Source organism: Schistocerca piceifrons, chromosome 10, assembly GCF_021461385.2.
Source record: "Schistocerca piceifrons isolate TAMUIC-IGC-003096 chromosome 10, iqSchPice1.1, whole genome shotgun sequence".
NCBI lineage: Eukaryota > Metazoa > Arthropoda > Insecta > Orthoptera > Acrididae > Schistocerca > Schistocerca piceifrons.
In genome coordinates, this window is record NC_060147.1 from 140,853,491 (window position 1) to 140,878,891 (window position 25,401).

Consider the following 25,401-nt stretch of genomic DNA (forward strand, 5'->3'; position numbering starts at 1 on the left):
AGTCTTGATTTAATTATCATTTCTTTCAACAGTTGAACACGTGAGCACCGACAGGGCAACAACTGAATGAGTGGTGATATGTTCAAGCAACAGGTTGAGTGTACGAAAGCAACGTTTCGTTTACATTTCGTTCACTTGGAGTCCCCTTGTTTTTACAATTCCACTTATATGATTGTTTTTTAACTGTTTTTTAAAAAGCAGTTTCGGCGCAAGATTGCTGAAAAAGGTGACAATGGCGCCTACCAAATGTGAAACTCAGCAGTATTCTAATAACCTGGGTAATAATAATGTGAGGTTGGTCATGCAGCATAATGTTCTTAGAGAAGATGATCTTTATTACGACCTGACTTCATACATCATGATGAAATGGTGGGCAGTAGTTAACGCTCCTGCTTGTGTGCTCTAGTGAAGGAATAACGGTACCTGCATTCAAAGGAATGGGGTGCCGATTTAAACAACTGCAGTGAAAGCGTATGGCGACTGAGGGCCGAGGGGAGCGTTCTTTCTGCTGAACCTGGGTGAAAACATTTTAGGACAGCCGAGTTCCGCGGTCTGAATGCTCACACATTGGATGGCGCTGGTCTGTCAGGGTCCGCATCCAGGTAGGCTAACTGGCGCCGAGGAGGCACCGCTGCAGTGCACAGAGCATTGGAGACCCACAATAAAGCAGAGGATGGGCCCTTGTTAGGCAGGAAGCCGACGAGACAACTGTGAGCTTCCTGCGAATTTTCCGTGGGACAGGTCACTGGCGCCCAGGTGTCCAGACTCTGCTACAAAACATACTTGTGAAGGCACGAGGCTTTTAGCGAGTTTATGGCCGTTCTTTGGAATGTTAGAAATGGACTGAACAGGGGAGATAACAATGTTTTATGCAAGGTTGTGGTTCCACCTCGGTCATGTTGTTAGTAAAAGATACTGTCTTCGAATGCGGCGCTCCAGCTCGTGGTTGGCTTGTGCTAAAGTGGGAGTAGTCCAAGATGTGAATGTGCTTTCTGCCGAGCTGGAGAGGAAGGCGGAGAGAAAGAGGCGTGGTTCCTCCTGTGAAGAATGGCACCAGGTCTTTATCTAAACCGTGAGACTTGTGTTGTCCTTTAGCAGTGTGCCACTTAGAGCCTGCGCCAGTCGCAGTCAGAGGCACTGCTTCTAGAATCACGCACACAACGAGTGGTGCGTGGCCGTACTTATTTGAGTCCGCCGTCTAAGCGTTTGACATTTTCGCCAAGCATAGTCGTGGGATGGAGTCAAATTGGTTTGACAGACCAGCAAACGGGTCCACCTGCACACTGGAATCCACCGGAGTTTCAGAGGCTCGTAGGAATTAGCCGAACGCGAGACCGCCTACTTGCATTTTTCGGGTGCGTGCCATTAATAACAGATTGCCGCCGTCCATGACTTCAGTCAGCGAACGCATCGTGGTGTGCCGGCCTGACCAGGAGAAGGTTAAGGTATTCGCTGCTACGGCGTACGGCACCAATATATGTTTCTCAGCACCCTGTTCTTTCCAACCATATTTTTCTTTTTGGAATGGTAGAATGTAGATGCTTGATGGTGGCGTAGTTTGTGTGCCATACCCCAGATTCACGTGTATGAAGTCAGATAAAGCGGTTTATGTTCTGGTTAGTGTCGTTTGTCGATCCCCAGCTGATCACTTTGTCCACCACAGACCCCATGTTAGTGAAAGCGTTTGTCAAATAGAAATGTTTTTGTGACGTTTCTTTAGCCATTTTTTAGTCTTGTGATGTTAAGAATGAATAAATCTGTTGTTATTTAGATGACAACTCCTCCCTGTGTTCTGATTAACATTACCTTTGACATATTTATTAAAGTCTTTGATTACAAAAGAAAGTAGTAAGGTTGCAAGGTGCAATATCCGTTTTAAAATTTGAAGTCTTCAGAAAGTATTTGAACCATGAAAAAGCCTTTAAGAAAATACTACACCTCAAAAGGTCGATAGAATATTACGTATTTGGTTGTACATTTATGTGACGAGATGAATGAAAAAAAAGTTGTAAATCAGAGAACGCAGTTTTGAGGTAACCGACCTGTCAAAAATTGCGATATTGAAAAGCTATCACCATAACCGTCACCAATCGGAAGAATTCACTTTAAATCGACTGTCTCTTCCTCTGCTCTAGATATACATCACAGATTGGAGGCCGTAGACAATATCTACTGTAATCTTTTTATGAAACGTCAGTACCAAAGTATCGACATTTATTTTTCGATATTGCTGCGAGTACTATACTTCTTCACAAGCTGCGAGCTGGTTGCGAATAAAACAGTAATCCAGAAAGTGTAGAATAAATTTCTTGTATTTCCGTCTGTGACCACAACATTGTTATTCCTTAGGCGATTCACACTGGACTCGCGTTCGGAAGGACGACGGTTCAATCCCGCGTCCGGCCGTCCTCATGTAGGTTTTCCGTGATTTCCCTAAATCGCTCCAGGCAAATGCCGAGATGGTTCCTTTGAAAGGGCACGGCCGACTTCCTTCGCCATCCTGACCTAATCCAATGAGACCGATGACCTCGCTGTTTGGTCTCTTCCCCCAAATAACCCTACCCAACCCTTAGGCGATTTTGTGAACACAAGCGAAAATAAAAGAAATTTATTGGGTACTAGTCATGAGTAAACTATCGATACTTTTCGTCCGATGCCGTGTGTCTAGCCTGTAGATGCTTCTGCATGGGGGACCGTGCAGCCAGAAGCAGGGAGCTGAGGCGATTCGCTACACGCTGAACCGTGCGCGTTGAGTTGCCGTCTACTAGTTTCGGTACAGTACATAAACGACGTAGTAAATGGTAGGATTACCGACAGTGTTGGTAAAATTCGTAGGGAAAGAAACAAAGGATTGTGTGAGACAGGAACTGGGAGCCAACGACATGTATTTGTTTCTGTGTTTTGCACATATTTAAAACCGTACGTCGCTCACTGTTATTGCACGGTGCGTTTCATATCCTTACGAAATATAAATTGCAATTTATTAACATTAAAATTAGCTGGCTTTGAAATGACTCTGAGCACTATGGGACTTACCTTTTCAGGTTGTAATCTCCCCCTCACTTATCGACCTTAATGACAGTGAAAAATTAAACCGCGTGTACCTAATGGAAATTTGGGAAAAGCAATCGTCACCGAAGTTAATCTGTCGGTAAAGAGGGAGGAAAGGGTTACATCTAAATGAAAGGAAAAATGCAAATGAAACTGGTGGAAATTAATTTTGAAAAGGGGTAAAGTTAATAAAGAAAGTAAATGTGCTGCCGTTACGTTAACAATTAACTAGCGGTAATTAGATATTTGAGATTTGGGTGAAATTACGGTCGCCAGTCCTATGGACAATTACTATAGTAACTGAAAAAGAAAGGTTATTACACATATAATTAGCACTAGAAGCGTGGCAACTGAAGTTTGACACGTGTAGTGTGAAAACTGAAAGTTTGTCAGAAGTAATAAATTTCACTACACTCTGACTTAATTTAGCAAAAGAATTAATAAAACCGGAAAATCGAAAGTTAATTTAGTGACTGAAGTTAATAGTGAGCTTTCTTTCTGAAGCACATCGAAATTCAGTAAAATACGGTTAGTCTTGGACTACCTCAACAATCATTTCAAAAGCTACTTGAATCTACGCAATTTAGAAATAAGAGATTTAACTTTGAACTTGAATAAAATGATTCTGAACAATTAACAATAGTAAAATTTAGTACGTACCAAGCTGAACTGCAATTACAGGTAAGCTAAAATACGGTAACAAAACTCGCACTCTTAATTTGTGCTTGTGTAATCTAAATATTGTAGCCAGCTATGAATGCCTTAACTGAACTTTGAAATTAAAGCAGTGAAATCGAATTATATTACTTTAATGCTGGCGTTTGAATTTCAACGACACTCGGGTTCATTTCGGAAAAGGAAGGGACCCTGCTTGGCAATGCAGTTGGGACAATGAGCAACAAAGGTTCATGCTAAGTTGCTGTAATTTTGTGATGCAACAATTTTAAAAGCTGAGGTCTGCCATACAGTTCTGAAACTTTACGTGCTTCCAGTCTTCCTTGTTGGTTGATTGAAGGTTTGAAGCCGTCGATCGAGGAGGTGTTGCTGTTGCAGAAGCTGGATGTTGGCGCGCCTTCTTCTCGACACGGTCACCAGGCGAAACGGGCTCTTGATGTGCGCCAGCTAATGCTTCCCGTCCGCGACACCGTGTCAGAAACTATCATAGCAGGTCGAGCGCAATTACATGCTGCCAGACCCCGAAAGCGCGGCAACTCGCGGGAGCTTCACACAACACACCTGCTCAACTGCACCACCCCAGCCAGACTCTTTCTGCTCTGCCCGCGCTCCACGCGCCAGAGTTAACACTATTATCGATGTAATGGTTCGATAGCATAGTTTCCCTAGGCCAGACCCAGCGTAAAAATACAAATAATCTTTACACAACAAACCAATTATACATCGACATAAATGCATATATATACAAATAGTAAAACAATTACAATATACAAAGACACAGAAACGTCATATATTCAGGTAACAAAATAAGGAAAAAAAATTATAGTACAATAGATGGAAATAGGAGGATATGCATTTCCGGCGTTACAAGGTCATCAGTCCCTAGCACTTAGAACTACTTAAACCTAACTAACCTGTAATTTACCGCCTAGTAAGGTCATCCGAAGACCAGTATCAGCTGCAAAGCGATTTAGAAAAGATTGCTGTATGGTGTGGCAGGTGGCAGTTGACGCTAAATAACGAAAAGTGTGAGGTGATCCACATGAGTTCCAAAAGAAATCCGTTAGAATTCGATTACTCGATAAATAGCACAATTCTCAAGGCTGTCAATTCAACTAAGTACCTGCGTGTTAAAATTACGAACAACTTCAGTTGGAAAGACCACATAGATAATATTGTGGGGAAGGCGAGCCAAAGGTTTCGTTTCATTGGCAGGACACTTAGAAGATGCAACAAGTCCACTAAAGAGACAGCTTACACTACACTCGTTCGTCCTCTGTTAGAATATTGCTGCGCGGTGTGGGGTCCTTACCAGGTGCAAAAAAGGGTAGCTCGTGTTGTATTATCACGTAATAGGGGAGAGAGTGTGGCAGATATGATACGCGAGTTGGGATGGAAGTCACTAAAGCAAAGACGTTTTTCGTCGCGGCGAGATCTATTTACGAAATTTCAGTCGCAAACTTTCTCTTCCGAATGCGAAAATATTTTGTTGAACCCAACCTACATAGGTAGGAATGGTCATCAAAATAAAATAAGAGAAATCAGAGTTCGAACAGAAAGGTTTAGGTGTTCGTTTTTCCCGCGCGCTGTTCGGCAGTGGAATGGTAGAGAGATAGTATGATTGTGGTTCGATGAACCCTCTGCCAAGCACTTAAATGTGAATTGCAGAGTAGTCATGTAGATGTAGATGAACCTAAGGACATCACACACATCCATGCGCGAGGCAGGATTCGAACCTGCGACCATAGCGGTCGCGCAGCTCCAGACTGTAGCGCCTAGAGTCGCTCGGCCACCTCGGCCGGCTTAAAATTAGCTGCTCGCGTAACTCCCGCGCGTTAATGCAAACAAACCGATTACATTTGATACAAGCAGAGTTTACTTGCAGAAACATAAAAAATGTGTGTAATTATTATTGTATACTTTACTCAACAGAACGTTATTAATTATGATCACAGGCAAGAGTTTTCTGTTGTTATCGATAAATGTGAAAGTTGTTTATGAATAACAGAAACATGTTTTATATAAGTTGGACGAATTATTTGAGTGATTTTTGACATGTTTTAATTTTGCGTTTTTTTTTTAGCTTTACCTTTTTGTGAGGAAATTGCGTTTTCTAGTGCGACATGATAAATCTGTATTGTTTTACTTTTTTCTACTACATCTGTTTCACATTACAAATGAATAATTTTCGATGGAAAGCTAAGTTAAACATTGACAATTTCGATTTTGCTGTAAATTGTTGTGGACTGACAAGACAGCCAGTCAACAGTGACGGGTAACCGAAAGGCACGCGCTTAAACTCACGCAGGCTGGCGTGAGGTCTGAAACAGGATTTGTAATGAATGCTGTAAAGAAAAGTACGTAGCTGCTGGAATACCTAACTTTAATCCACAATTGGTGAACATCGGTCTTGTTACTGTACATGCTTCATTAGATACATAGCAAAGGATAAATGGCGCCTTGCTAGGTCGTAGCAATTGACTTAGCTGAAGGCTATGCTAACTATCGTCTCGGCAAATGAGAGCGTAATTCTCAGTGAACCTTTCCTAGCAACGTCGGCTGTACAACTGGGGCGAGTGCTAGGAAGTCTCTCTAGACCTGCCGTGTGGCGGCGCTCGGTCTGCAATTACTGACAGTGGCGACACGCGGGTCCGTCGTAAACTAGCGGACAGCGGCCGATTTAAAAGCTACCACCTAGCAAGTGTGGTGTCTGGCGGTGACACCACATAAATGCTGTTTATTTTTAAGTATCAGACAGGAGGATAACTGTGGAGCACAACAGTGTTCTGCAGGCTATACGGCCCTTTATATACCCTCAGTCGGTTTCTAGACAGGTCACCGATTCTGATTTCTACGGGAATTTAGTAATACAGTGACAGCGTACGTAAGCGCTCCTAATGAGGTAATACCCGAAAGGTATGTAACACACATAATGTGCAGGTAACGCGGTTGCATCTTGACCGACGACAGCTACTAGGGAGACTACGGTAGTGTATAGTTACTTACGATACTGTACGGCAGTCTTACTACTCTACATCTACATCCATACTCCGCAAGCCACCTGACGGTATGTACTTAGAGTACCTCTATCAGTTCTCCCTTCTACTCCAGTCTCGTATTGTTCGTGCTCCACGTTGGCGTCCTTTCAGACAAGGGGCGCAGAGCTCCGTCTGGGTCTGTGCCGTACCAACTGGTGTACTAGAGGCAGGCGGCCGGCGAGTCCGCGCCGCTGCTCATAGTTGTATCGACCTCTCGCACGTTTTTACGGTAGCCTTTCAGGGCCGTCACCTTTACACCATACTCAGCTTCCTAAAGACGAAAACAGAGTATCGGAAACTGTGTGATCGAGGTTTGAGCCGGTTTACCTAGCAGGTGCAGTTATCAACTAGAACAGGTACCTCTTCCAACAAGCGCTGCTGTTTTATTGCATCAGCAAGATCGTCAAATACACAAAGCATTTTGTGCTTTATACGAGATTGTAGCATCGTCGGCATCATTTCCTTTGGGCTTTTGTCCCGCTTCAGCGCGGTGTCCGCCTTGTTACTATGGATTTGGTGATGATGGTGATGGTGATGATGATGATAACGATGGTGATATTTGGTTTGTGGGGCGCTCAACTGCGCGGTCACCAGCGCCCGTACAAAGTCACAGTTTTTACACAGTCCATTTTCTTTTCACGGTCCCATCTAGTCACTCTCACAATTGAAGATGATGATGAAATGATGAGGCCAACACAAATACCCAGTGTCCGGGTAGAGAAAATCCCCAACCCGGCCGGGAATCGAACCCGGGACCCCGTGATCAAGAGGCAGCAACGGTAGCCACTAGACCACGAGCCGTGGACAAGGATTTGCCGGTGTTAGTGTCTGAGGGTGGCCAGATGCCCTTCCTGTCGCCACACCGAACTCCCCCCCCCCCCCCCCCCCCCCCCCCAAGGGCGGAATCAGTATACCCCTGCTGTCTGCGTCTAGTGTAAGCCACGAAATAGTGCGAACGTTTTCAGATGTCTGCGAGTCGTGTAACTGAGACGATAACGTGAGGACCAGCCCAGTATTCATATAGCGGGATGTGGAAAACTGCCTAAAAACCACATCCAGGCTGGTCGGCATAGCGGGCCTCGTCGTTAATCCGGTGCGCCCGCCCGTCTCAATTAAGCAGCGCATTAGCGCTCTCGGCTACCCTGGCGGGTCAGTATACACGTTTCTATGAAATTGGGTGTTTTGTCTGTGACTGGATAATCGTTCTAAACTCCACGTCTGTGCTTGCCAGTCTTTGTTGATTCCTCTTTTTAGGGTTCCATACATCAATCAACAAAAACGGAAGCCTTATAGGACAGCTTCGTTGTCTGTCCGACTGTTAAAAACACATTTTCTCAGGAACGGTCGCAGATATCAATTTGAAATTTATGTAACGCACTACGGTCTATGGTCCTTTGCCGGTGAAACATCTAAGTCAGTGCCATCATAAGATATGGCCATTTATTTCACATATGATACTCGCAAACTCAGTCATTAAAACCTGTGGGGTACTTCTCGTTGCACTAGAATCATAAAATTTGCCAAGAAGGAAAATTTCACAGTACAACCAAAGCAGAAAATACGAAAACTGTCAATTTGTAATTATATCACACGAAAAATACTTCTTTTGTCATTTGTTATGTGACTGTAGACGTGAAATTAAAGCATTCAGCAGTTCTACATCCAGACTGATTGAGCCGCAGTGGTAAAAGTCAAACATGAGACGAGGAATAACATCACTCCTCATATGACGCGTTTCAGAATTTATCCACCAAACGAAATCCAGGAGCGATTACTGCTCGTAGATACGGCGTGCAGACCAGCCTGTCTAGAATGTCACGTGCGACTTGAAACGCCAGTCCGCTTTCAGAGAACACGCTGGTGATGTGGGCCATACTTTGGATGGATGCGTGAGCGGCTGCTCCATCTCGTTGCAATACTGCGTACAGCTTGTCTGCATCTGTTAACAGTGCGTAGGAAGAGCCAGTGATCTGTTGATACCTGCCAGTGTTTAAGGTGTGACTGGAAAATATAGGGCCAGTAATGCGCATGCCGGACAGCGCACACCAGACACCTATCTTCTCTGAGTGGACAGGTTCTTCGTGTAGAATATGTGGGTTGTCCTGCGACTAGTATCTGCAGTTAATGAAATTGGGCCTCATTTGACACGAAGTAAAGCAAGGGGTCCAAGTTGCCGTTATCAGTCGATGTTAACAGCCATTTACAGTAATGAATACACTATACTGATACTCAACTCTTGCACCACACTCACACCGTATGATTTTAGTTTCACATCTTTCAGTACTCGATGACACGGTGTACGAGATACATCAACCTGCTGCGATTATCTCCGTTCCGACTTGTGGGCACTTTTCCTCTGGACATTGCCAACGCCGGTTGTCAGTGAATGTGTGTTAGATAAAGTCTTGAAGTCGAAGAATTGTGTTATTGTCCGCGTGTACGCTTTCACAAAAACGTCCCGTAGCTGCACTAACAAATCATACGAGTATGAGTGTGTGTGTCGAGCTGTTATTTGTGATTCAAGGAAGATGCCATACCGTCGGGGAGGACATCAGGTATGAAGAGATGGAGATTGTTCAGTATAATGTTCACCTGGTTTCGAGCTTAACTTCCCAAAGATGTTGGGGCTCACATGCGGTTCCTCTTCGTCGAAATGTCTTGGCTCAAACTCGTCTAGGGGTTGAACCGCAAGTGTCGCATTACACGCCCTAAATTCGACACTTGTGACCCTTTGGTTAGATTGTCTGGCTGATGGCAAGTTTCCGAAATACAAAGTTAACATAGCCTATAATAACAGTAATAATAATATTGGGAACTAAATTAACAACCCATAAATGATGTAGGCCACACAGTTGCGATTTGGTTAGAATAATGTTTATTGAGAAAACAAAGTAATGGTGAAAGTGGTCGTATTTAGAGCTACTGTTACACTCCAGCGAATATCCATTTGACACAGTTCGATCATTCACAATCTCATCGCGAAATACAAGTCTAATATTCCACCTCGTTATCTTCACGAAAAGTTAGAGTTCACACCAGGCGCACGGTACCACACAATGCGAAATTTTCTGACTTTTCACTTCCCAGCTACCTAAAGACCGACCGTCCGCTTTCGCGTCTCCACCAGCACTGTCCCCCTTGGTGTCTCGACCTGAGCTGTCCCTCTCTGCCCGTCTCCGGCCGCGTTTTCTCCGCACGTCGAACATCGTCACTCAACTGACTATCGCAGTTCCCTTCCCTGAAGCCGTCCATCTAATTGGCTACAGCTTATTCTACATTACTCTACATTTTAACATATTTAAATAATCAAAGCTTGACCACTTTCACATTCTAAATAAAGTAACAATAATATCCATTGCATAATAAACGTTAAATTCTTTTACATAAAACCAATACAATTTCCTTCTTAACATTGAATGTCACGGCCAGTACCCTTGCACCAATGTGCTTTCTGATAAATAAATAAAGAACAATAGTAAGTATTAGGCACTGAATTTTACAACAAATATTCTGTTACCTAATCATACAATAAGGTGTCATGCTGTCATCGTTCAATGTGTTTTGTGTGGAGGAAATGATCATCTGATGCTTACCTGAAAATACTATATCTATATATAAAATATGTACAAATAAAGTTACAGACTTGATATTTACAACATTTGTAATTTTAATCATTCGCTTCTATATGAATTGTCGATCGTTAAGATCGACTAAAGCTGTCAGATTTTAGCATTCTGGTATTTGTTAAAAAACTTGTTAATTTCACTTTAACAGTAAATATTAAACTATTATAGATATCATCAGTATTCAAGTTTTATTGGGATCACCATGAAATTTAATGGAGGATGGCAGATTAAGATTACTGTGGCTTCATTCCCTGCACTACTACAGAATTAAATAATTTTCATACATGTTTCCGTTTATGGCCAGTGCTAGATCCGCCATATTTAACACTGCTACGTCTCCTTGGCCATAAGAGCCTTCTACTGGGTTTCCCTATGATGTAGGTTCTCGTCTGTCCCACTCGCACACTACAACGCTTAGGCCTCAATAGGCAATAGACGCCTGTGAGTTTCCCCATCTCGTGGTGAATCTGCGCCCTTTGTGGCACACGGTCTGGACGACAATTCCAGTAGGCTGACTCTTTCGGCCATATGCTTAAATGAGAGCGCAATGCTCGTTAACTCATGTAGTCCACAGGTGTCACGGTACGTTCGGTTACTACCACAGGTTCCATGGAATCCGTGCCGAATGTCCCCGTAAGATAAGTCTGCCCCCGTCGCGCTGTGTCCGTGGTGCAGTGGATGCTCCGAGAGCGGCCGTTCGCAGGATGACACCGTGTCCGGAAGCGACCATCGACTCGATACGACAAACGCGGTGCGTCCAACCAGACGACACCCACGGTCCGATGTAGATGATCCCGCGCGCGCTGTACCCGTAATTGACAGTGCCGTTGTGTCGTCATGGGAACACGTACAGGCCGTCTGTTGCGGAGCCGCGTCTTCAACAATGCGCTCACAACGGCGTACTCGGAGACACTAGCGCCTGTGCCAGCACTGTGCTCTGCCGTCACACCCACAACACCGCAGGTCGCCGCCTGTCCTGCTTTACAGAGCAGAGCACATTCCGTGGTAGGTTATACATACGCGTCGTACAAGTTGTCTGCTGGTGGTTTCACCGTCATGACAGTAGCACGCCAACGGCGTACGAGTTTCACCTTTTCCGACATAACAGTCCGCCCTCATATCAGATGGATTTACTCACTTGTGGCCCGTACCGACAGTAGAATCATTACCCATTGCTCTGTACTCCGCTTATATACAGTGTGTCCGGGCTATAGAGGTATACATACACAAATCCTCATAACGAGACAACTTGACATTTTGTGTCGCAGTCGATAGAGACGCTCTCCAAGATGTGATTTCTCCATTCCATCTTCTTGACCGTGAGAGAAATTCGTTCTAGCTCGGTCGCCTAGTGTTCCTTCGTCACGGACCGAAATAACATATTAAGAAAGCTGACTGGAACCTCCTGGGGAGCTCAAGCTAACACCCTACGCGCCGCAGCACAACCTCTTGTTTACTCGGTGGCAGAATACTGCGCCCCAGTCGGGTACAAGAGCACACACACGAAGAAAATAGACGTCCAGCTTAATACCACCATGAGGATTGTCTCAGGAACTCTGCAATCAACTCCACTTCCCTGGCTTCATGCCCTTTGCAATATTAGCTCCTCCCTCCCTCAGAAGGCAACAAGCAGCTATCCGAGAATGGAAGAAAATTAATGACCCCTATGTCTCTGAAGATATACCTATCCGTAAAATATTGGACCATCTACCAACTACCCGCCTAAAATCCAGGAAACAGGTACGACATAGCAAGGGAATGGAGGCAGTACTGGTCGCTGAATAATCACCATCCTCTCATCACTGATTTTGATCCTTCGATACCGGTGGAAGGAATGCAAATGCCCAGAACAACTTGGTGCAGACTTAATCGTGTGAGGACTAACCACGGCAGGTATAAGGCCATTCTCCACAAATGGAAACTCACTGATGACCCACGATGCGACTGAGGTGCAGAAGAACAAACAATCCCTCACCTGATCTTCGAATGTCCTGCGAGGAGGTTTGAAGGAGAATGGAGTGGGTGACCTGCTTAGATGTGGACTTGTAATAGCTGCAGCGGCTGTCTCCCTAATCTTTCGCATATTGTTGTTTGCGATCAGTCATTTAATAATATATTTGTAATTCGTTTATTATATTAATTAATAGTTTGTGTGCAGTTTTACTCTGTAGATACCATACGCTAAATAAATAAAATAACCATTCCATCAACAGGGTTGAGTCGCATGGCACATGCTCGCCAATGGCAGGACACACCTATCTCCGCATGGTCGCAAACTGTGCAATCCCACTTCATTTTCCAGCAGGATTCTTCCGCCTCCCCCTCTCCCCCCCGCCCCTACTATCGTCGAGATATTACCACATTTCTCCTTGAGACGTTTTCTGAGCGTTGGATCGGAAGAGGCGGGGGTCCCGCTATCTGGCCCTCTCGGTCTCGCTGACTCCACTGGATTCCGGTGTAGGGCAGTTTATCGAGGGCATTGTTTACAGAACAAGGGTTCAAGATCTGGTAGATCTGAGGCCGCAGTAGAGGCCCAAGTAACGGCCGTCATGTGTGGTGAGACGAGACGGAGTACCGTTTAGATACCTGTCGGGCTGCAAACGGTGCCCCATTGACATGTAACAACATCCATAAGTATGGAATGAGATTTCACTCTGCAGCGGAGTGTGCGCTGATATTAAACTTCCTGGCAGATTGAAACTGTGTGCCGGAACAAGTCTCGAACTCGGGACCTTTGCCTTTCGCGGGCAAGTGCTCTACCACTGAGCTACCCAAGCACGACTCACGCCCCGTCCTCACAGCATTACTTCTGCCAGTACCTCGTCTCCTACCTTCCAGACTTTACAGAAGTTCTCCTGCGAACCCTACAGTTCTAGCACTCCTGAAAGAAAGGATATTGCGGAGACGTGGCTTAGCCACAGCCTGTGGGATGTTTCCGGAATGAGATTTCACTATGCAGGGGAGCGTGCGCTGATATGAAACTTCCTGGCAGATTAAAACTGTGTGCCCGACCGAGACTCGAACTCGGGACCTTTGCCTTTCGCGGGCAAGTGCTCTACCATCTGAGCTACCGAAACACGACTCACGCCCGGTACTCACAACTTTAATTCTGCCAGTATCTCGTCTCCTACCTTCCAGACTTTACAGAAGCTCTCCTGCGAAACTTGCAGAACTACCACTCCTGAAATAAAGGATATTGCGGAGACATGGCTTAGCCACAGCCTGTGGGATGTGTCCAGAATGAGATTTCACTATGCAGGGGAGTGTGCACTGATATTAAACTTCCTGGCAGGTTTCTTTCAGGAGTGCTAGTGCTGTAAGGTTCACAGGAGAGCTTGCGTAAAGTTTGGATTGTAGGAGACGAGGTACTGGCAGAAGTAAAGCTGTGAGGACGGGGTGTGAGTCGTGCTTGGGTAGCTCAGTGGTGGAGCACTTGCCCGCGAAAGGTAAAGGTCCCGAGTTCGAGTCTCGGTCCGGCACACAGTTTTAATCTGTCAGGAAGTTTAATCCATAAATATGTTTCACCTCCTGTGTACAATGTTGCACACTTAAAGTTATAAGCGTATATCTCTGGCCTTGGACACCCTGTACTTTCCTTTCCATGCCCGCAGCGCCCATTCAGTCGGCGGCCTTGCGTCCACGGTTTTCGTGCAGATACTTGTTCGGTACAAAATCTTCTTAAAATCGTGCGTGGCAGCACTCACAAACGACATTTTGTTGTAAATGTTGTCATCTGACAATACTACAATCGCCGTTATAATTGACTGCTGTGGAAGATGGTGGACTGGAACTACAACGTATGAAATATTAGTTCACTTTGTTACAACGCTGATGAAAACAAATGTACTTAAACGTTATACAGTGCATTGCCACAGGAACGTGCCGAATATTTACAACTGCCATTGAACAATAAAGCCTCACTTGATGAACACATTTACTAAATTCTGCTATTGATGTACAAAGTTCAGAATGACAGTTGATTCTAAGAATTGAGTAACCCATGTTTCCTAACTAAACGACGACGTTCTAAGCTTGATCGGAGGTACATAATAACATGTAAGACATTTTTTTACCTCTATAGGTAATATCGACAGTTGTGTTATAAGTTCCATTAAAAAAAGATCCTGCCGTAATTCTGCTGCTGTAAACGTTGAAAATTTGGTGCGTACGTCAGAAAATTCTACTCGTACATATTTTCCGCAGTACATTTACTGATTACGGAGGAATTTCGATGGTCTCAGTTAGCTGCCGCTTGCGTGACGCGCCATCCAAACCATGAATGGCGGCAGCATCGGCGGCGGCGCGGCCTTTGTTTGGCATCTCTGGACACACAGAGTTCACGAGGTTGTCGGCTTATCTCAGCAGACAGCAAGCGCCTATTTCTGGTCTGCTGGTGGACACTAGCGGCGGTTAGGGACCGCGCCAACTCGTACTGCCGCTCATACGCGGCGAACGGGGAGTTTCTCTGGAGTGATAGCAACAGCAAAGGTCGTAAGGCCGAGGATAACATTCTGGGTTCCATTAGCTGAGAAGCCTTAGAGACACTCTCACATCTCGGGACCTATTCCGTGTCGTCATACATCGGTTAACAGTCGGCAGTGGGACCCCTGTATCCGGATATCTAGGAATATGGAATCTGCTTGTTGCCCTTCATCCATAGATCGCAGGGTGTCATGTGAGAAAAGGGCAATCTCATTTTGGCGCGAGCGGTGCTTTCTAAATTCGTGTCGATTTGTGGATACAAACTTTTCTGTGCCAAGGAAAATTTATTATATTCGACCTGAGAATGTGGTCAACTATTCTGCAGAAAATCGATCTTTGGGATATTGGTGTGTAATGTTGCTGGTCCCCTCTCTTACCCTTCTTATATAGGCCTACAGTGCTTTTTACAGTCGCCTGGGACTGCGCTGGACGAGGGATTCGCGAATAAATGCAAGCTGAATAAGGGGCCAGCGCCGTAGAGTGCTGTTCGTAATATCGAATTGGCATTCCATACGGATCTGGCGACTTGTTCGTTTTCAACTCTTTCAGCTGTTGTCTAGTGACAAGGATGCCTGATTCTATGTCGTCTCCGTGCGATGGTCAGACGACGGTATGTTTGTACGGGGTCGCCTGCGTGAACGATTTCGTAAACGTGAAATTTAAAACTTCAGCTTTCCGTTTGCTGCCTTTTACTGTCCCCCGAGACTGGTCGGTAAGTGACCGGATGGAAGACTTCGCCCCCACTTGGTGATTTTACGTGTCAGCAGAATTTTCCCGGGTTCTCGGCCAGATCTTTTGCTGATGTTGACGCTGGTTGTAGTTCTACCTTTCGCGAATAGATGTTTTTACAGACGCAGCTTACATTGCAAAAAAAAAAATTCGGAATTGCTATCGAGTAATAGTACGGAAGACGAAGTTATGTTATTTAAAGTGGTAAAATTAAATTCTTACTTTGTAGCGTCTTTGCCTTCCTAGGTCATTGAAGTGAAAATGATAATTACTTATATGAAACTTTTTTACAGTGCATATACTGATAATTGAATCTTGAATTCATTAGCTTGTACTGTTTATCTGAGTTCGGTTCACGCCCGAGTTACTGATAATCATATGGTCCGTGTGGCTACGTTAGACAGCGTTGAAATACGTAGAGAGATTCACGTAGTGAAGTCCGTGTAAAAGTTTCGAACTTCGTAAGCTAGCAATCAGCAAAGCACGTTCTCATTTGCAGATACTGAAATTACGATGAAAACGCCGACCGATCACCCGCACTTCCACACAGGCGTCAGCTAATACAACTACTAAGGCCAAAACCATTTATTAAAATTACTTCGATTCAGAAGCTGACTCAGGGTGCTCAAAATTACTTGAATGAAAATAGAAATTCTTTTATGCTGGAATCATCAAAAAACATCTCACACATACAAAACAAATTCCCTGTATTAAGTGGAAGCATCAAAGAGAAACAGAGAGTCTCTTATGAGTCATCACTTTTTGAACCATTAAAAGAAAAACAATCTCGAGCCTACGATGACGATTACGTAATAGTTTCTTTAGATCAAGTTGCATTTTTTTGAATGATGACAATATTATGTCAGATAATTTACCAATATCTCACGCACCTTGCACATTTTTGTGACATACGTAATTGAAAAAACGGCTTATAACATCAAACTGGCTTAAAATGGTAAAAGGAGCGTGACAGATACGCATGTTATATAGGTTTCCTAATTACCGTCCACCACAGGACCATTATTCTTGTCTCAAGTTTTTCGAATTTATTATCTCTCGTAGTGAGAAGGCAGCACAGGTAGCAATTCAAGCGAGCTACTCTATCTCATCGTGAAGGACCAGAACAGAGCAAAAAAAAAAAAGGACATTTGTAACGGAACGTTAGAACCAGGGGGACTGGTACGACACTACAGTGGCAGCAGTCCTTCCTTTGTCTCGGCGTGTTTCGTGTTTCCAGACGATGACGACGCTTGCAGCAGCCACAACTCTCTTTGCGGGAAACATGTTGTGGCTGACCGGTTCTCCATACAGCACACCGGCAAGCCGCAGACACACGGAATTCCGTCTGAAAGGGGACTAATCACAACACGGTTCTACTGTGTTCCACCACGACTAATGGCCAGTGCTGCTGAACCTCCGTCATTTCCTCGAGAGGCATTTCCGAGCGAAAGGGCTTTCGCCAGCTACGGCACAGCAACCAAAGTGCAGCTTTCAGTGTTTTCAGGGGTTTCGGTACATACAGCGCACGGCGTCAGAAGGAAATTTTAGATTGGCGATAACCAACTTCATTTTCCAACACCAGAAATGCAGCTGCGCTAAAGAAATGATCCACATTCCTTGTAGCGAGAGTGGTGTTGAGCAGTGTACGGGGACTGTCTGGCCTTTCCTCAGACGACTTACTGACTGACTGGTGGTTCAAAAATGGCTCTGAGCACTATGGGACGTAACATCTGAGGTCATCAGTCCCCTAGAACTTAGAACTACTTAAACCTAACTAACTTAAGGACATCACACACATCCATGCCCGAGGCAGGATTCGAACCTGCGACCGTAGCAGCCGCGCGGTTCCAGACTGCAGCGCCTAGAACCGCTCGGCCACCGCGGCCGGCAACTGACTGGTGGCTGGGTGTGTTTTACGTAGATGTCATATGAGAATAAACAAGAAAACCGAAATCCGTGTACGTAGTAAAGCTCCAGTAGCAGCAAACGTACGTCTGGATGGGGCGAATCAGAAACAAGGGACCAGTATTTAGTACCTCGGTAGCAGAGAAATACAAGATAGATCATGTCGAGAGCCAAAATGGAGAATTACGTAAGGTAGTACAGTATTAATAGCAGCAGTAGATGCAGCAACAACAAGCTAGTAACATTGAAAAATCATAGTTTGAACACCAGGACACTGTGCGTCAAAAAACTTTTCTTTTGCTGCGTTGCCCTGTATTGATCAGAGACACGGACAGCAGGGGAGCCAGGAGTGAAAAACAATACAGGCTTTTGAGGCATGGTGCGGAAAGGGGTTCTAAAGATTTTGTGGACAGAGGAAGCCTTTCACAGCGTAGGAGAGAATATCATTGTGGAGGACCGTCAGCGAACTGTGGGACCGATGGGTTGCACACATGTACAGACACTGGTCCTTCGTTGTGCTGTTAATAGAAGACAGTGCAACCAGAAGGAATGCACGTGGAAGACCAAGACTTCAGTACGAGACCTGAAACATAACAACGTTCTCTGAACTACCAAGAGACGCGGGGAATGCGAACAAAATAATAAGACAAAGAAGAAGAAAAAGAAGAAGAAGAAGAAGACGTGCGCTATTCCTGAAACTGTTATGGCTCCGCCGTAAGTTCCACCCTGCAGACAATCGCTTCGAATGTTGCATTGTCATTAACATAGAAAATTATCCTGTGTACCACATTATAGAAGCAGCTCGGGAGCTAAATACGACTACCAATATTCCTGGGCGAAGGCCAACAGCGAAATAGAGGGCAATGAAGAAGTGGACACTGGCCAAGGACGCCGCGTACACTGGTCTGGTGCCACCCTGCAGTCTCCTGCATACCACAAAAAGCAGGATCCAGAGCCCAATGGAGCGAAAAGCGGCGCTGCTGTTACGAAATTAAAAGCAGGCACTACTGTACGCTACAGGGTTTCGTAATCTGCCGTCACGCCCTTTGTACCAAAATTGCAAATATGGCTGCTACCACGGAGGGAATAAGCAGAATATGTAGAGAAACTCCGTAAGTAACTTGCAGAGCAACTTCACAGCCAAAACGCTGTTTTTAACCTAAAACGATCAAAAAGGTACAAAGATATGTGTCCAATTTGCAGAATAACCGCGGAAGATGCTTTATAAATAAAAGCGAAACGCGTCAGGTATAATTCTCTTTAATTAAATTGCAGTAAGATCAAGACGGATAACCAGTAGCAAGTGATAAAATTAACGTAATTGTATTACATGTTGCATTTCAATGGTTTTAAGCTGTTACACAGTTAAATCGTGCTCGCTGTATGGGTGATTTCACAAGCTATTAAAAAAAACGCGTCGTCGGTGTGGGCAATATTTGAACGTACCCTCATAACATTACGCGACCGCGCTCTTCGGCGTGCCGTATGCGTTATGCGGGAAGGTCCTGATAGGATTCCAATTCGGTTTTACAGAGAGTACTCTACTGCATTGTCTCCTTACTTAGCTTGCATTTATCGCGAATCTCTTGCCCAACTTAAAGTCCCGAGCGACTGGAAGAAAGCGCGGGTGACGCCTGTATACAGGGTGTCCCAGCTATCTTGTCCTCCCAAAATATCTCTGGAACAATAAAAGCTATTGCAAAACGACTTTCACCGGTATCAATGTAGGGCTGGGGCCCATGAATGTACCTATTTGGAAACATTCTAAAACGAAAGCGTATGTGTTTTTAACACAAACTTATGTTTTTCGTAAATGGACCACCTACATTTTTTCCTCAGCAATTCATAGCATGACAAAGCACATACCCAATGGCGTTGATTGCATCGCAATATTCCCATTACGTCCCAAGATATTAAGACGCGAAGTTGACGCTTGAAACACCCGACATGCGCTGCTAGCGCACGTCCTGAGGCTCAGGCGTGAACCCCATGCTGCCCGTAATCGCGATGTGATTGACATGCGTAATCACACTTCCTTACTTATCAAGAGGTCCGAAACGAATAATACGCTCTGCTGCCATCCTGCATTAACGTCGTACATTCCAGCAGGTATTTATCCCATAGGCTAGGGGTGATGCGGTTCTGTAACATATCTGTGTACCGCAACGTTAGTCACAAAGTTAACTTCGCTTATCGTTTACTAAAAAGGTAATGCCGTTCAACGTTAAAACTTTACTTTACTGTAGATCTAGCGCAAGTGACAGTTAATCATTCACTCGTAATAGTAAAATTCATGTTGATGGTTTTAGTGAAACGAGCAAGTGACTCTGAGCACTATGGGACTTAACATCTGTGGTCATCAGTCCCCTAGAACTTAGAAGTACTTAAACCTAACTAACCTAAGGACAGCACACAACACCCAGTCATCACGAGGCAGAGAAAATCCCTGACCCCGCCGGGAATGGAACCCGGGCGCGGGAAACGAGCAAGTGGACTAAAAGTTTTACCGTTGTTTGGATAAAAATGTTTTGACTTGGGAAGTTCAGGTAGGACATAGAAGATGAATGTAAACATGTTTTACCAATTAGTTTTATTATCACATAATTATCAATGTTATGTTTATCTAATGCGTTAAATGACAAATTGTTGCAAACAAATGTTTTTTAACATCGCTGGTTAAAATGGCCCTTTGTAGAAACTTCCACTGTGATAGCAGCACTGCATACTAAACATAGCGTTCACATCTCATGTTCAAAGTGATGCCCATTGGTTTGCATACATAGGGTCACTCTGCGGATGAAGGATGCCCTACTTCGTGCTACTGTTTCCTCTTTGATGGCTGTACAAGTATCAATAATGCGTTGCTTCATGTCCTGTGGTGTTGTTGGTTCATGTTGGTAAACAGCATCCTTCACTGCTCCCCAAAGAAAATAATCCAGCGGTGTAAGGTCCGGAGATCGGGCAGGCCACCTAACTGGGCCACCTCGTCCAATCCACCTACCAGGGAACTTACGGTTCAGAAGTCGTCGGGCTCGTAAGGCGTTATGTGCAGGGCATCCGTCATGCTGATACGTTAACGTTGAACGGCATTACCTTTTTAGTAAACGATAAGCGAAGTTAACTTTGTGACTAACGTTGCGGTACACAGATATGTAACAGAACCGCTTCGCCCCTAGCCTATGGGATAAATACCTGCTGGAATGTACGACGTTAATGCAGGATGGCAGCAGAGCGTGTTATGCGTTTCGGACCTCTTGATAAGTAAGGAAGTGTGATTACGCATGTCAATCACATCGCGATTACGGGCAGCATGGGGTTCACGCCTGAGCCTCAGGACGTGCGCTAGCAGCGCATGTCGGGTGTTTCAAGCGTCAACTTCGCGTCTCAATATCTCGGGTTGTAATGGGAATATTGCGATGCAATCAACGCCCTTGTGTATGTGCTTTGTTATGCTATGGATTGCTGAGGAAAAAATATAGGAGGTCCATTTTAAAAAAACATAAGTTTGTGTAAAAAAACACATATGCTTTCGTTTTAGAATGCTTCCAAATATGTACATTCATGGGCCCGAGCCCTACATTGATACCGGTGAAAGTCGTTTTCCAATAGCTGTTATTGTTCCAGAGATATTTTGGGAGGACAAGATAGCTGGGACACCCTGTATAAGAAGGGTAGAAGGACGGATCCTCAAAATTACAGACCAATATCATTAACATCGGTTTGTTGCAGGATTCTAGAACATTCTCAGTTCGAATATAATGAATTTCCTTTAGACGGAGAAGTTGCTGTCCATGCATCAGCACGGGTTTAGAAAGCATCGCTCCTGCGAAACGCAACTCGCCCTTTTTTCACATGATATCTTGAGAACCATGGATGAAGGGTAAAAGACGGATGCCATATTCCTTGACTTCCGGAAAGCGTTTGACTCGGTGCCCCACTGCAGACTGCTAACTAAGGTACGAGCATATTGAATTGGTTCCCAAATATGTGAATGGCTCGAAGACTTCTTATGTAATAGAACCCAGTACGTTGTCCTCGATGGTGAGTGTTCATCGGAGGTGAGGGTATAATCTGGAGTGCCCCAGGGAAGTGTGGTAGGTGCGCTGTTGTTTCCTGTCTACGTAAATGATCTTTTGGATAGGGTGGATAGCAATGTGCGGCTGTTTGCTGATGATGCTGTGGTGTACGGGAAGGTGTCGTCGTCGAGTGACTGTAGGAGGATACAAGATGACATGGACAGGATTTGTGATTGGTGTAAATAACGGCAGCTAACTCTAAATATAGATAAATGTAAATTAATGCAGATGAATGGGAAAAAGAATCCCGTAATGTTTGAATACCCCATTAGTAGTGTAGCGCTTGACACAGTCACATCGATTACATATTTGGGCGTAACATTGCAGAGCGATATGAAGTGGGACAAGCATGCAATGGCAGTTGTGGGGAAGGCGGATAGTCGTCTTCGGTTCATTGGTAGAATTTTGGGAAGATGTGGTTCATCTGTAAAGGAGACCGCTTGTAAAACACTAATACGACCTATTCTTGAGTACTGCTCGAGCGTCTGGGATCGCTATCAGGTCGGATTGAGGGAGGACATATAAGCAATTCAGAGGCGGGCTGCTAGATTTGTTACTGGTTGGTTTGATCATCACGCGGATGTTACGGAAATGCTTCAGGATCTCGGGTGGGAGTCTCTGGAGGAAAGCAGGCGTTCTTTTCGTGAATCGCTGCTGAGGAAATTTAGAGAACCAGCATTTGAGGCTGAATGCAGTACAATTTTACTGCCGCCAACTTATATTTCGTGGGAAGACCACAAAGATAAGAGAGATTAGGGCTCGTACAGAGGCATATAGGCAGTCATTTTTCCCTCGTTCTGTTTGGGAGTGGAACAGGGAGAGAAGAAGCTAGTTGTGGTACGAGGTACCGTCTACCACGCACCGTATAGTGGATTGCGGAGTATGTATGTAGATGTAGATGTAGGATAGTCTAGCGGCGTAACAAGATGTGCCGATAAATACGTAGCGCAGTGTTGACTTCCGTGTTAGACGCAGGGTGAATGAAGTACGGACTGTGGCCGACATGTATGGGGATACGTTAGCTGGTGCCGTCGTGGCAGCGTGCTCGAGTTAGCACAGTCGCGGAGGGCGCCGCTGCACTCCAAACAGCTGCGAGACGTGGCGGCGTTTTCCACGTCGCTCGGACTGCAGTGCCAGCAGGAGTTGGCAGCAGCGAGGCGAGAGAGAGAGAGAGAGAGAGAGAGAGAGAGAGAGACAGAAAGTTACGTAATGCACAACAAGAGTGCAAACAGCGCTCGTTTCTAGATTGTTACTCATACGTAGAATTAGAACCTCAAACAAGATGTTTGCCAGTGGTGTACCCTGCCAAGCAGACCCGCGGCGGTACACAGGGAATGCTGTACCACACAGAGTTACGTGGGTCGCGAGCTGTGGCAGCCAAAGCTCACACGTGGCAGGCCCGTCACCCGTCTTACCTCCAACGGGCCAGCAACCCACTGAGGGACCAATAAACATACTTGCAGCACTCATTCCAGCCTCGGGAACAGGACGGATTACCAGCACACGACGTAGGCAAGAAATAGGAACAAGAGAAAATGGTGTAGGGTAATTGCTCTTAAGGAAGTCGAATTAGCTAAACATTTGAAAGAAAAGGGAACGGATTCTGCAGCAGTTACAGAAACGAAGAGAAAAACGTGGGACTAAATATATGGACAACTATACTATGATCTACGTAAGAGTAAAGCAGGAACAAAGAGTAAGTAGAGGTGTTGCCATCAACTTTCGTAGGAAATTGGAAGATAAAATACTGGGCTATAAATATGTGCATCAACCCATTGTGCTGGGAGGAATTAAAGGTCCAAGAGGAATCCTAACAATAAGAGCAACTTGTGCCCCAGAAGATGGAAAAATTGACAAATCCAAGGCGGTTTACAAACAACTACGAGTGCTGTTAAACAGATACAATAAAAGTCAATTTTTCTTATCGGAGTCTTAATGATAGAATTGGAAATATGCTAATTCCAAAAGTAGTAGGCACATTAACAAGACATATGTAAAGAAACGGGAAAAATAGTCAGAAATTTGCCGGCCGGTGTGGCCGACCGGTTCTAGGCTCTTCAGTCTGGAACCGCGCAACCGCTACGGTCGCAGGTTTGAATCCTGCCTCGGGCATGGATGTGTGTCATGTCCTTAGGTTAGTTAGGTTTAAGTAGTTCTAACTTCTAGGGGACTGAAGACCTCAGATGTTAAGTTCCGTAGTGCTCAGAGTCATTTAGAGCCAGTCAGAAATTTTGCTACCTCGTCATTTAAGATTTGTCAATCGTTTCTTTAGAAAGAAAGACATACACAAATTTACCTGGTTAGGAAGAGGATATAGAGCTAATGTAGGCTAGATTATATAATAATAAATGAGGGATTTCGTGCACAGGTTAGAGATCCCAAATGTATTGAAGAATGGATTTTTGATCAGATCACTTCTTATTAGTGTCAGTAATTGACATCTATGCAAAATGGACAGAACCGAAGGAACCAGTTAAGGATAAAGAGGAAGGTCAAGCTCTTAAAGTTTACGTTTTAGAAGACAGCAAAGTGAGTGATGTCTGCCAAAAGAGAATGACAAAAACATTAGCAAATTTAGAAACGGTAGAAGATTTGGAAGAAGAATGGAAACACTTAAAAACAGCCGACCCGAACATAGCTAATGAGGTTCTGGGAAAGAAAAGGAAATATATTAAACGTACAGGAGTAAGGACTTGGACACCATAGATGGAAACGGCAATAAAAGATAAACAAGCATCTTTGAAGACCTGCATAAATAATTCCAGTAACGAAAAGCATAATGAATGTAAAAAGAAGGGAAATAATGCGAAATACTACATTCACAAAGTGCACGCAGAGCCATGCGAACGCTTTATTAGCAATATAGAGCATGATTAACATGGCAGAGAAGCTACCACTTATCACTTAACAGGCAAGTAAATGACCGTATTCGAGTTAATAATATAGGAGAGGATCAATGGCTGGCTCATTATAAATGCGTGTGGTGTGTGGTATTTTAATTAGACATTGCCTGAACTGAATCACACAAAAGGCCTTGACGATATTGATAGGAGAGAACCGACGAAAAGTAAAAAGGCCACAAAAATAGGAAATCCACTGGTTTAGTTGATGTTAGTATGGAACTGCGGAAACATGGATGGTTATTCCTACATCTAAGGCTTCCTAAGATATTTAATCAACGTTAGATAAATAATAAGTTAACAAAAGACAGCCTGAGAGCCAAAGTAATATCTGTCTTTCATAACGGTGATATAAATAAATGTAGCAACTATTGAGGTATAAGCCTCCTGGGTTAATGTCTTGACTCAGGTATCACGCAAAGTTTTGACTATCGCACAGCGAAACCTGCTCGACTACGTGATGCAGTTTCAGTTGCCACGGAGCCGTGGGCTCGTAAGCACGTAGCATTTGTTGTGGAAACAATTCTCAAAATTGGTCATCGAAACGTTGCAATACGGCGTCAACTTCGCCAGCGTTTCAACGTGGGTATAACAGGAAGTAAGAATTGTTGTTGGTGGACGGGTAAAATGAAAACGTTCGGAGCTGAAGTTTGGATACCTGCAGTCCTGCACTTGAGCGATTCTCCCTTCGCTGGAGGGCTCTGCTTTGGAGCTTTACAAACAAGCTGTACCTCGCACGTCACTTGGTGATCAGCGTCTCCCCGCTTAGAGGTATGGTGTGTACGCACTGGCCGGCCAGAGTGGCCGAGCGGTTCTAGGCGCTACAGTCTGGAACCGCGCGACCGCTGCGGTCGCAGGTTCGAATCCTGCCTCGGCCATGGATGTGTGTGATGTCCCTAGGGTAGTTAGGCTTAAGTAG